General features: G+C 41.1%; 1 protein-coding gene and 1 long non-coding RNA gene across 3 annotated transcripts in view; one reads left to right on the top strand and one right to left on the bottom strand.

The window, feature by feature from the left end:
* pknox2 (PBX/knotted 1 homeobox 2) overlaps positions 1-13,158 on the top strand; it is a 106,399-nt gene that overhangs the window by 8,761 nt on the left and 84,480 nt on the right. For both annotated transcript variants that reach the window (XM_023962256.1, XM_023962255.1), the window contains exon 2: positions 4,760-4,841. The gene's annotated coding sequence lies outside the window, so the exon portion shown is untranslated. The remainder of the gene's footprint in view (positions 1-4,759; positions 4,842-13,158) is intronic.
* Positions 203-4,838, bottom strand: LOC110013435. Its single transcript, XR_002288553.2, has 3 exons — positions 2,925-4,838; positions 407-603; positions 203-344 (listed from the first exon to the last, which is right to left on the bottom strand). It is a non-coding gene; the product is annotated as an uncharacterized LOC110013435 (long non-coding RNA).

Below are 13,158 nucleotides of genomic sequence, written 5' to 3'. Positions count from 1 at the left end.
TGGGTTATAGGGCGCGGCCTCTGTTATAGAGTTTTTTCTGTATTTAACACATACAAAAGGCGCACCAGGTTTTAATGCGCGGGCACAGTAGAACATACCGGTAAAACATGGATGAAAGAAGTTTAAAAAAGGCAGCGGGAGCAAAACTGAGTTGGTAGTGATTTATTTTTTATTTTTTCAGTCATCAATCAGCATCCAAAAATCCATCAAAGTCCTCATCTTCTGTATCTGAAATGAACAGCTGGGCTACATTTCTATCAAACACGCCAGGCTCCTTTCCGTCATCGACAGAGTCCGTCTCGTTGCCTGCAGCTCCTCATGAATGATGCCGGCTTCTGTGAAAGCTTGAAGGAGACGTGTTAGCCCAAGCTTCTACAATCCATTCACAAATTGTGGCATAACTCACCCGGCGCCTCCCAGTCTTAGTAAAACTGTGTCCTCCGTTTGACAGTGGGACCACCAGGATGTCAAAAGTGAGCGGCATCTCGTCCATGTTGGTGATGTGGATGGATGTGTTTGTCGGTGATCGTTTTACTGCAGTATGAGCTGAAGATGAACAGCTTTTCATGGTCGTCTGCTGGAAGTTGCTGCACCACCATAGTCCTTGCCCGGAAGGAAAGATGACGGCGTTTCATAACAGGAAAGCACCAAGACGGCCCTCCATGAAAATGTTCAATTTTCATTTCCTCTACAAGCGATACTGCGTTCTGTAGAATGGTTACTGTATAGACGCTTCTTCCAGCTGTTCTCTGATTGTTCATCCATCACTCCAGTAGATCTTGAAACTTGGAAGACCCCCCCCCCCCACTCTGTACATGGAAGTGGTAGCTATATACTTTCTCCTCAGTAACATCCTACTCTGAAAACCTTTGAGGCGCTTCACAGTTTAAGGCGGTAGAATACAGAATACAGTAAAGGGGTTTTTAGAAACCCCCTTAAATGTGTTATTCAATAATGGTTGCTTCTTCTGCCTGCGCCATCTCCTTTTATTCAGCCTTTTACCCTCCAGGACAATTCCTCCTAAAAACAACGTCTCTCAAACTCCTCCCTTATTCCTTGTTTTGAAGGAAAGTGGCATTCTCTTCACATCCATTTCTTTACCTTGCTGGGAATCACTAAGGAGTCTTTGAGAACGTCTGGTGGCTTTGGTGAAACAGCAGCTTATCAGCAGACCTTTGGAAAAGCTTTGTGCAGTACCAAGGAGCAAATTGTGCCATAATCGTTTTTAGCAATCCCTTTTTTTTAGCAGCAAATGACTTCTTATATGTCAAGCTGCATGTTGTGGGAAAAGGCCAGTGATTTTATGGCAGCGCTGGCCTCTGTCTTAGTGAATATGCAGTGCCGGGGGAAGGTTATATGCATAAAACAGTGTTGTAATGTTGTTATATAAAACACTTTTTCAGTTTTTCTCCTGGACGTCTTAGTGAACAAATCAACTCATCAGAATTTCTACATGATGGTAATGGCTCCACAGCCTGCAGCTCACTCTGTTGCAGCTGGTGTATGAGGACTAACTAGCTTAGAAAAGTGCTTTATAAATGGTACAAAGCATTGTTTCAGAGGAAAGGTTCACTTCTTACGGTTTGTCTTTGTCCAAATGATGAAGTAAACTTATCTTTCAAAGAAGCAAAGTCCACAAGTAGTTTCCTAGATCTCTTTCATTGGGAGAAATAACAACCAGTAACTCTGGTCATTAAATGTGAATCAACAAACATACTATTTCTTTCATTAATTATGAAAGGAATAATGCCAGATGAGGTGCCCATTATTAGAAATTGATGGATGATGTGGAGGCCTGAACCCCCCAATGGGAAGCTGGGGGTGGTTCTGGGCATTATCCTTTCCATGATGCACAACTCAAAGGCCATCATTCTGTTTATACCATGGTCACTTACAAAAGAAATGTGTATTCAATCTAATTTTTAGTACTTAAGTCTTGTTATTATTTAGATTTAAATCCCTTTTTCACAAAAAGCGGACTATTTGGTATGTTGCCATGGTAACAGCCTCAGTTGCAGTAGCAAAGGAAAGTGTTAGAATATTTACGGTGATTGTCATAATAGATCAAAAAGGGCATCAGTTCAGTGAGAATTTTCCCCTCTAACCACTTGTTTTTGTCCAGATGATGAAGTTAAAGTTTGTTTCAAAGAGTCTAAATTGTTCCATCCCTTCCTCATGTCTTATTTTCTCCTTCTAAAATTATTTTCTCTTACTCTCTTCTGCTGGATCGCAGTCTTCAGAATGATCAAATGAAGCAAACAGGATAAAGGAAACTAGTCACTCAGTCGTCTTTTCTACTGTCTTGCTGTTGCGATAATCTGTGGAATAAGCCACGACAACCTATGTTGTAGTTGTTGTTTTGAATGTTAATGATTGGAATACCAATAGTGATATAGAACATTTGGGCTATGTGACCAAAACCTCTCTTTTTAGGTGTGGAATATCACTTTAATCCACACTCTGCAGCCAATTGGAATCGAGTATTCACCCGGACCATGGTATAATTTGATATGACATATTAGGACCAAAGAAATGTATATAACACATATATCCAGAGTTGTAATGGCCATACTGAACTCTTAATACAGGAAACACGTTTTATTGTTGTCTAAATGTCACTTGCACTGCTGTACTTTAAATGCTACTTTTACTTACCAATAAAGATTTGTGGTGTAAACATTTGTCCACCTCTGCGTGCTAGAGACTTTAGCAAAAGCGGTTAGCGTTAGCTTGAGGGACCAGTGAACCAGTGTGAACCATGGTCATGGACAAAAAACTAAGGGTAAAAGGTAACTGAATCCGCTCCAGGGTTCTTTTTAGAACATGCGATAAACAAAGGACCACGACAAGTCTTTGACTTGTTAATTCAGGTCTTAATGAGGTCTTTGTCATTTTATACTTAAAAAACAAAAAGAGCTACTTACATGCATTCACACAGGGCTGCCCAGTCTTGGTCCTAGAAGTCTTCCACTCTGCTTGTTTTCCAGTTCTCTGTTCACTGGTTTCTGCTAAATAGGTGACTCAGCTGTCTCCTTATTCGGGGTAACTAAACACACCTGATCCAAGTAATCAGTAGCAAAAAGTGCACGGTGAGCTGGAAAACAGGCAAGGTGTTACATCTCAGGGGCCAGGTCTGGGCACTCCTGCACTGACATGTTTAACATACTGAGATGGAAACAGATCTTGAGGCAAGGTTTTACCTTTACCTTTACCTTTACCTTTACCTTTACCTTTACCTTTCATTTGCTGTTACTGGTCTGGTGGCTGTTTTCTTGTCATGGGATGAATTTAAATTCACCTTTCCCTAACAGCTGCTGGCTCTCTGGTGTCCCGCTTCAACGTGGGTCATTGGAAGTGCACACAGTTGTGTGTAAAGGTTCACCTGCCAGAAAATCCCTTCATTTCTAGTAAAGAATTATTGTGGTGAATACATTTGACTGTAAATACCCCGAGCACTGCACCTTCACTCTGTGTTACCAGCATGAATGATTTTGAATTCAAGCCATTCAAATTGTCTTAACCTCAATTCCACCTGTTCAAAAAAAAATTGAAAACACAAGAAATAGAATCACAAACTTGATTTTTTTTATTTCCACTCTGATTTGTTGAACTGAAATAGTTTCTCATTGCTAAATTGAGAAGAGAAATAACTGATGAATAAAATAAAATTGTAGAGTTCTTTAACTCTTGATTTCCCATGAGGTGTCAGCAGTTGTACGTGCTTCCTCTGTACAGGATGTCTGCCCGACTCTCTGTTGTTATGGAGACCGACTCTGCTCTGTTCACAAATTAACATTTAATTTCATTTTTCTTGATTGTTCTGCCGCCCGCCTGTGCAGTTTGAACTGAGGTGTTGTCTGAATGGACGATGTCAGCTCCTGAGATGCAGCAGTTAAAGAAAGCCCTCATCCTCATTCATCCTCATCTTCACTGTCATGGATCAAGACTACAAATGAAATATGAAATTACAGAAGCACTTCAGGTTACTTTTAGAGGGAAAAGTTGTTTGCGCTGTTGATGACAAACCTGCCAGTTTATCTTTACCCTGTGTGGCATGCAGAACAGAGGTCCGTCCCTCTGATGCATGCCATGGGTTGTGCTCTTTCTTAATACTTGACTGGGAAATACGGCTGTTTACTCAGACCTTATAATCAGTAAGTAATCCTATCTCCACCAAAACCGAGGTATTCATAGACCGCTGATGGTCCCCAACAAAAAGTACTTGTTACATCCAGGTCTCATGTGAAAATAAGTGTCATCAGGCAGAGAAGTGTCAGAAGAACATTAAGATGTACTGTATTTTACAAAGGACTGCATTTGTTATTGTCTGATGACCAAGGTTCTGTTATGTGTGTGTGATTAATCGTCCTTGAATTGGTTAGTGACATGCTTTGAGTGTTTGTGTCTGAATTGTTGCATTTGTGAAAAAGCACTTGTGTTTGTACGACGACACATGTCTGGGAGCCATCTTGGCCATATCTTTTGCCCTTGCTTTCTCCCTTCTGCACCTCATTACATTTACAACATTCTGACTTTATTGCTTTGAGTGTTATGGAACAGGAGAATTGCTGACATAAACCCGCAGAGTTCAGGGAGCGCTAGTGAGTTCTCTTGCTGCAGTTTGCTCGTCGTCCTGTTTTTTAGTTATTCAAATATTTTTTGGGTGTAACAATAAGAGAATCTTAAGTGAAATGACTCTGCATGAGAAACACCCTTTAGGTTTTGTTGGCTGAACTCACTGTATCATTTTTGCCTTTAGCTTGGACTCTAAAGTCAACCACAGGGGAGAAGGCTTACATGTTACAGGATGGATGGCGCTGATTCACACACTTCTGTCACAGGTCAGTAAAACCAACTCCTTCCCACATTAGCTTTTAGGATTTAGAACTGGTCATGTAAAAAATCCGTCAGTGATGGCTTGCTGTGCTTTGTGTTGGTCTCATAGTTTTTCAAAAAAGCCACAGAGTGTTTACAGCTTTGCAGCAGGAAAACACATCCACTCAGTTTTAGAAGAGGCAATATCTTACAGCTCTCCTTCCCAAGTGCTCGACACAGAGCACCTCTCCTTTCTGAAGGTGTCCTTTGTGGACTGATGACCCAGACGTCATGTTGCTCTGCTTCCAAGTTGGAATGTAAACATGCCAAAGTTTGGAGCTTGCTGCGGGGTTGGGAGAGCATGCACAATTATTAGAACGAACACTTAACAGACTGAAAATGTACAAAAAACGTAGCGGCCTGTTCTACACGAAACAGTGCCTCTGCTTTAAGTGCTGAGTATAAGATGAGTCTGTATGTGGTTAATCAAGAAAGTGCAATCCCACTTGTTAATTGCAACTCTGTGAACCTAATGAGGGGAAAAACGGAACCCCTCTTGCTGAACCAAGACTTCTTGCCACTACAAAGAATAATTACTTTTCCAGCTCCCCTTCTATAATTAGTTACTACTCTTATAATATCAATGTGCATAATGATCACAGTCATCATATTAGATTATTTCATGCATAATAAATGAATTCAGACTGTGGGTGGGGTAATTAGCATGTTAGTATACGAACCATAATGAGACACAAAGACTTCATTGTTGAAATCTTGTGTGAGCAGGAATGCAGATGGAGCTGAAACCCCAGTGGTTATTGCTTTTGCTGAGTCTTACTTTGAACCTCTTGCTAAAAGAAGACAGCAGTCCACTTACACACAGAAAAGAAGACATCAGCACACGAAAGAGGCTCCTGTAACACTCATCAGTATTTTACAGTAGTTTTCTTTTCGGAGCAAGGCTTGGTTCATTTTTTTACATATAGCCGTATCTTTTATTAATCCAGTGATCTGATATGAGAAACAGTTTTAGTTTGGAGAAGTTACGGACAGCAGCTGCACCACTACAATGCAAACTGTTCCAAACTTGTGGGTCCACATCTCACAGCCAACAGTTGCATCACTTGCAGTGAGCAGAAAACCATGATAGTGTCATGCTGTAAAGATTAGCAGCAGCTGCGCTAGCTTGTAGTATTTGTCACTGTGAACCACGATGCTGACAATACAAATGTGAAAGCAGTGAAGAATATGTTTAGGTGAGAGAGAATAACAAAACTCAATTCAGCCTTGTTTTAATAAAAGAAGCACATTGATGTCACAGAATATGAGAAGGAGCAGAGCATCACAGCATTGATGAAACTGAAACCTCAGGGCAGTATTTGGACAGTTTTGTTGTCTGTGTAGACAGAAAATGACCCGTGTGAGGGCTGGAGGACAGTGAGTGGGGAGGTGTGCAGTAGGGGGGACAGAGGAGTTCAGGGTGGAGGTGGGATTACATCAGGAAACAGCTCTGAGCCACTTCCTGGTTGGAACAGTGATGGACAGGCTGACAGATGAGGTTAGACAGGATTCCTCATGGACTAAGATGTTTTCAAATGGTGTCTTTTCATCACCTCCTGATTCCCCACAATTTAGACTCAGAAATGCAATTTTTAGCTTAATTTTCTTTATATTCATCCATCATATAAGATCTTTAAGAACATGTTGAAAACACCCAAAACACCATTTTCAGAATGTTCCAAATTTCAAAAATATTAAAAGAAAAACAGCATTCTCTGCTGTCTCTGGATCTCATTCAAAGGAGCTGCTGGTGCTGATTGGTAGATGCAGGTGGGCGTGGCCTCTCGCTTCACTCTTGCTCCTCGTCTCACTTGGTTGGCTCAGCAGACACAGCCGCTGTCCGGAGTTTTAGCGCTGAAATTATTTTATCACTTGTTATTTCAACTCATTTTTGTCCTCTATCTATCGCTCTCTTTGTTCTGGTTTGGAGTAAACCGAGAAACAAGTTTACCATGCTCAGGTTTCTGGTCGCCAAAGCTAGCAGTAGCAGCAAAGCTGCCCGTGCCGGGGCATTAGCGGAAGCAGCAGAGACCGACTCGTTGGGCGGGACTGAAAACTGGAATCCCTGTGCTCAGCCCAGTCTAGTTTGTCTAGTGCACATGTGTCAAACTCAAGGCCCGGGGGCCAAATGCGGCCCTCTGTGTCCTTTCATGTGGCCCGCGAGAGCATAAAAGTTTTTAAGTAATAATAAAAATTGGTGTGTATTTATTTATATCTAGGGGTAATCAGACTTGAAATATGGGAAATATACATTAGAAATTAAACAATGTCCATAGAACCTAACCTGACAGAATCAAATGTAAAAGGATTTATGCTAAAGTAACAAGCAAACATATGTTTTCTATGCAACTGTAATTGTCACTTTCAAAAGTTATAATAAATAGATAAATGAGTAATTTAACATTAAGGAGTAGTTACATTTATTTTCATTACATTTAGTTACATGTAGAAGTTATATCTGGCCCTTTGAGGACAGACACTATGTTGATGTGGCCCTCAGTGAAAATGAGTTTGACCCCCCCTGGGCTAGTGTCACAAGCACAGCCCCTGCTTTCCCAATTGCTCCCAGCCCTGACCAACCCCGCTACAGATGATGTAGATTTAGGCTTGAACACTTCAGCGCCGTCACAACCCACAGCTCTTTTCCCCAAGCGTAACTCTGGTAAGAACGCTCTCTCATTCTGCCCAGGCTGGTATTGTGGAAGACCATGGCTGGAGTATTCAGCAAAGCAGGATGAATGCTTTTGCTTCCAGTGCTGTAAATTTGACAGGGATTTGTTTTTTACAAAACAAGCATTTAATACTTGGAAAACTGCATTGGAAAAAGACAAGGGACTCACAAAGCATGGATCAAGTCAATGCCACATTCATTCATTCATCTTCTTCCGTTTGTTCCCTTTTGGGGTCACGGGGCTGCTGGAGCCTATCCAAGCTACTTCTGGGCGAAGGCAGGGGACACACTGGACAGGTCGCCAGCATGTCACAGTCACACACATGCACACCTATGGACAATGTAGAGTAACCAATTAACCTATGAAGCATGTCCAGAGTCCCCGGAGAAAACCCACGCATGCACGGGGAAACCATGCAAAATCCACACAGAAAGGTCTCCCATTGGTGTTCTGCTTCAGGTCCCCCAGCCGGGACTTGAACCGGGGGCCAAGAACGCTAACCACTGCTCCACCGTGCAGCCTCAGTGCCACACAAAAAAAGCAAAATCCTGGTCTGAAATGTCCCACAGAGAGGCCACTGGGGAAACCGTCAGTAATCTGTTGGCTGCACTCAAGTTGGAAAAAAAAAAGGTAAATAAAAACAATTGGAAAGTTGCAGCAAAGTTGCAAAATACACCTGTCACAGCATCCAAGATGAAATGATTGAAACATTGGCCAAAATTGAATTAAATAAAATCAAAGATAATTATGACAAAGCAGATTTTGCTGGGTTTTTGCACCAAAAGTGATTGAACCACAGACAGATGCAATGTGGAGTATCTGTCAGTCATGATTAGATTTATCTGGAAAGGTATTCCAGAGGAACACCTGATTGGTCTGCTTGACCTCAGTCAGTTAAATGGAGAACTTATTACCCAAATTCTTGATCATCTTTCTGCCTCAGGTCATAGTGCTGCTGAAATTATCAGTCAGTCTATGATGCAGCTTCTGTCATGGGTGGGGTCAGGGGTGGTGTTCAGGCCTTATTGCAAAAGAAGGTAGGGAAGGATTTACCTTCTATCCACTGCTGGAACCACCAGCTGCATTTGTCAGTAATCAATACACTGCAAGCAGAGCCGTGTGCACAAACCTTTTCTGATCTATCAGGATCCCTGCACTCGTTTTTTCATCATCATCAAATCAAACGTTATTTATAAAATAGCGCTTCTCATACATTGCGCAGCTCGAAGCGCTTTAACATTAAAAACAAAAACACACATTATTACATTAAAACCCAACCCACCCTTTACCCTTCCCACTCCCCTCCATTAACACATACGACCCATGAGCCCACACAATGAATACTGATAAAAAGAACTTCTAAAAGAAATGGAAGGCTTGGCTCTGCTGTGAGGAAACAGTATTTGGGAATCCATTCATACCAGGAGCAGCTCGGCCATGGGAGCATCGCCACGGTGCCAAACCAGACTGGGACACTTCACAGCCATGAAGCTGCAAAGTTAAACTCCAGCTGCCCCAGCAAGGGCGACAACTGCAGCAACAACCACCGACCAAGCCGGCAAGTCCTGGAGGAAAAGATCCCCACAAGAGACACTGGGGCTAAAATCATTATCAGATGCTAGAATTAAAGACAGAAGATGTAAATAAATATAAAACTGAGAATAAAATGAAAATAAATACATAAAATAGCCTATACTAAAACTAATAGAATAAATTAGCAGTTAAAATCAACTAAAAGCCAAATTAAAAAGGTGGGTCAGTGATGATGTTATGGAGGCATCATTTCTTTAAACAGGAAAGTTTCTTCTAAAACTTTTGGGTTCCCTGAAGTCTGCAGATGCCCCGCTGCAGGCTCATTCTGTTGACCTGTGCTGTGCTTCAGAAGCAGTCAGTGCATCTCTGCAGCCTCTGAAGCCGATGAGGGATGAAGAGAGTGAGATATTACCCAGCATGCCTGCACCAGCTGCTAAAAGAGTGAGAACAATGAGCTCAGTGCTCAGGAAGTGCTGACATGTCCACTGTGGGCCGTGAAGAAGACTCCATGACTCCTCGCCAGGCTCTGAAGTGAACTCTTCTCAACATTTTGGACATAGCCATTGTGGAGATGGAGACAAGATTTTCCAATAGCAATCTCGACCTCATGAAATTAGTTAATTGTCTTCAACCTCAACCTCCCTCTTTTCTGAATGTTGCCATGTTAAGTCCTCTGCAGAAAATGGCAGAAAGTGACAAACTTTCCAAGAGATTCTTGTCACAAAAATGATTTTGGAAAAAGAGTTCAAAAAGACTGATGCTGACAGCAATGTGGAGTTTGTAGACCTCTCCACTGTTTGCTAATATCTACAGAGCTATAAGAATGCCTTTCCTCAGCTCCATCATATGCATTATGTAAAAGCTCTTTCTCTACTTTGTCTCCAGTTCTTACCACCTTCTGCTGCGCCATGCTACATTAAAGAAAACAAAATTTAGTTATTTTAGCTCATGAGAAAGCTCACAAGAAGCCTGGATATGGACTCGTTTGTTAGGACTTTTGCACAAAAAAACAGATGAATAATGCTAAAATGACTGAGAGAAGCCAAGCTGTGTGTTCAGAACTAAATATTAAAAAAAATGCATACAAATAAATTAAAAAGACAAAAACATTAAACCAAAGATAAACTAAAAATAAATTAATAAGCGACACAAAGTATGCAATAAATAAATAAAAAAGGTTAAAAAATAAAATACAAAACAGAGATGGAAAAACAGACAGAAAGGCTTTAAATAAATAAACGTAACCACTCACTCACTCACTCACTCACTCACTCACTCACTCACTCAACTCACTCAACTCACTCAACTCACTCAACTCACTCACTCACTCACTCACTCACTCACTCACTCACTCACTCCACTCACTCACTCCACTCACTCACTCCACTCACTCACTCACTCACTCACTCACTCACTCACTCACTCACTCACTCACTCACTCACTCACTCACTCACTCACTCACTCACTCACTCACTCACTCACTCACTCACTCACTCACTCACTCACTCACTCACTCACTCACCCACCCACCCACCCACTCACTCACTCACTCACTCACTCACTCACTCACTCACTCAACTCACTCAACTCACTCACTCACTCACTCACTCACTCACTCACTCAACTCACTCAACTCACTCACTCACTCACTCACTCACTCACTCACTCACTCACTCACTCACTCACCCACCCACCCACCCACTCACTCACTCACTCACTCACTCACTCACTCAACTCACTCAACTCACTCACTCACTCACTCACTCACTCAACTCACTCAACTCACTCAACTCACTCACTCACTCACTCACTCACTCACTCACTCACTCACTCACTCACTCACTCACTCACTCACTCACTCCACTCACTCACTCACTCACTCACTCACTCAACTCACTCAACTCACTCAACTCACTCAACTCACTCACTCACTCACTCACTCACTCACTCACTCACTCCACTCACTCACTCACTCACTCACTCACTCACTCACTCACTCACTCACTCACTCACTCACTCACTCACTCACCCACCCACCCACTCACTCACTCACTCACTCACTCACTCACTCACTCACTCACTCACTCAACAGGGCAGAAGCCAGTGTCACATTTGTGCCTGTCCAAAGCCCGGGTAAATGCAGAGGATAGCGTCAAGAATGGCATCCTACATAAAACCTTGAAGAAAAGTCAAGTGGAACACAGGAGACAATGGTTATATCACAGTTAGCATAGTTTTTATACGACACCACTCTCGTTGTTCCATTTCCCATCTCCTTTAGCCACATCTTTAAGTTGATTGTGTTTCTACCTTCCATGCCAACCTTTATATTTGGTTGATGAGAGGTTGCTGCTGTACAACATGACACACGAAGATCAGTGTGGCTGCAGTAAATCAAGTCTTTGGATGATTAAAAGCGTGCTTGTTCACTAAAATTATTACCCAATTTTTTTAAATTCACTAATAAAATGGAAAAACTGTTTCAGCCGTATTCAAAATATTTTAATTAAACTTCTTCAGCTATCTCTACCTTTAACCCTTGTGCTATCTTAGATGACCACCCCCCCTTCCATTGACGTGTTCTCCCTACCATGACAAAGGTGGATAAAGGTGGAAAGATTTCATGTAATCCATGGACACCAGTGAAGATCACAAATCATTGAAGAAAAAAGGTTCAGAGCACTGTCTAGTGGGTCTAGATGACCCAACTCCAAACGTTAAAGTGCCTAGGATGGCACAAAGGTTAAAAAGTGTTGAAAGTTCTGTCCATGTCTCATATTTTCTTGAGGATTCAGATGGATTTGATCTGCTTTTTTAATGACAACTAATAAAACAGTCATTCTGGGTTTAAAAAATAGCAAAATCACAAGTCATCAGTCATCCATCTGTGTTGACCAGATCACAACCAAGCCAATGGGAAGTTTCCTTCATTTAAGAAGGAACATCGTTTATTTGCATAGGTTCTCCACTACCTCTTTGAGATGGCTAACCATAATACTTTCCACTGATTTCTATAAATCAGAGTAGTAGAGTTTCATAAAAAAAAGTTTTCCTCTTTCTTCTTAAGTTTTATTTTATGGCTTTAGGATCTAAATCCTGTATGTTCATTCTATTGAATGATTTCTCCTTCTGCTGCTTCTCTGTTACAGCAAACCTTTCTAAGGGATGTCGATCAGGTTTTTTGGGGGCCAGACCTGATTCATCATTGAGTATCTGCCGACACAGTCTGGATCCAATGCTTTTGTAAAACATTGAAAAAAATGAACACATTTAATAAACAGATTTAGGTTGTCCCACATTTTCATTTCATTAACTTTCTATTATTATTTAACACCTAAACAGAGCACTTCTATAAAGTAACTTAACAATAAGTAAAATAGTGCAACTATTTATGGCACTAAGTATGGCAAAATATCTACTAAGTATGGCAAAATATGATAATTAGTCAGATGAGAAAGTGTAGTGACTTTAGCTTTATATTTTCAGAACATTTTTAACCAAATGTGATTTACATCTTCATTTAAAATTCTTAAAAAATAATGATGACAGTTGTAGCATGAATATGATGATGAATATTCATGACTAACTGATAACATTAAGACATCATATTTTGTTTTTTTTTGACAATAATTAATTAACTTAACTGGGTCTCTGTCAGAGAAATAGAAAAGGCAAATCAAAGCAGAGTTTGGGTCTTAGGGGGTTAAAACACAGAGCTAGCGCTTAGCAGCTGCTGTGCAGCCGTCTCTGTGTCAGAGCTTAACATTAACAAAAACAAAAAGACAATCTTTTTTCTGTTGAAATGCATTTGTTGTTTGGATTAAGAAAAACTACTAGAGATACCTGTTGTCAGTTTAAAACATTTGTAAGAGTTACTGATCCTGGAAGTAAGAATCTATGAACATCTTGCTAGCTTGACTCAGTGATTCTCAAACTTGTTCTCTTGCCCCCCCCCCCCCCCCCCCCCCCATTCATTTTGTACAAACAATAACATTGAACCTTTGTGCAAAAAAAATAAAAAGTTGTGTTAATGGCTGCAATGTACCTGCTTTGTGCTACACATCCTTCCAAAACGAG

The sequence above is a fragment of the Oryzias latipes genome, chromosome 14, assembly GCF_002234675.1.
Source record: "Oryzias latipes chromosome 14, ASM223467v1".
Taxonomy (NCBI): domain Eukaryota; kingdom Metazoa; phylum Chordata; class Actinopteri; order Beloniformes; family Adrianichthyidae; genus Oryzias; species Oryzias latipes.
Note: the sequence above shows the minus strand (reverse complement) of the source record. Positions and strands in the feature narration are given on the sequence as shown.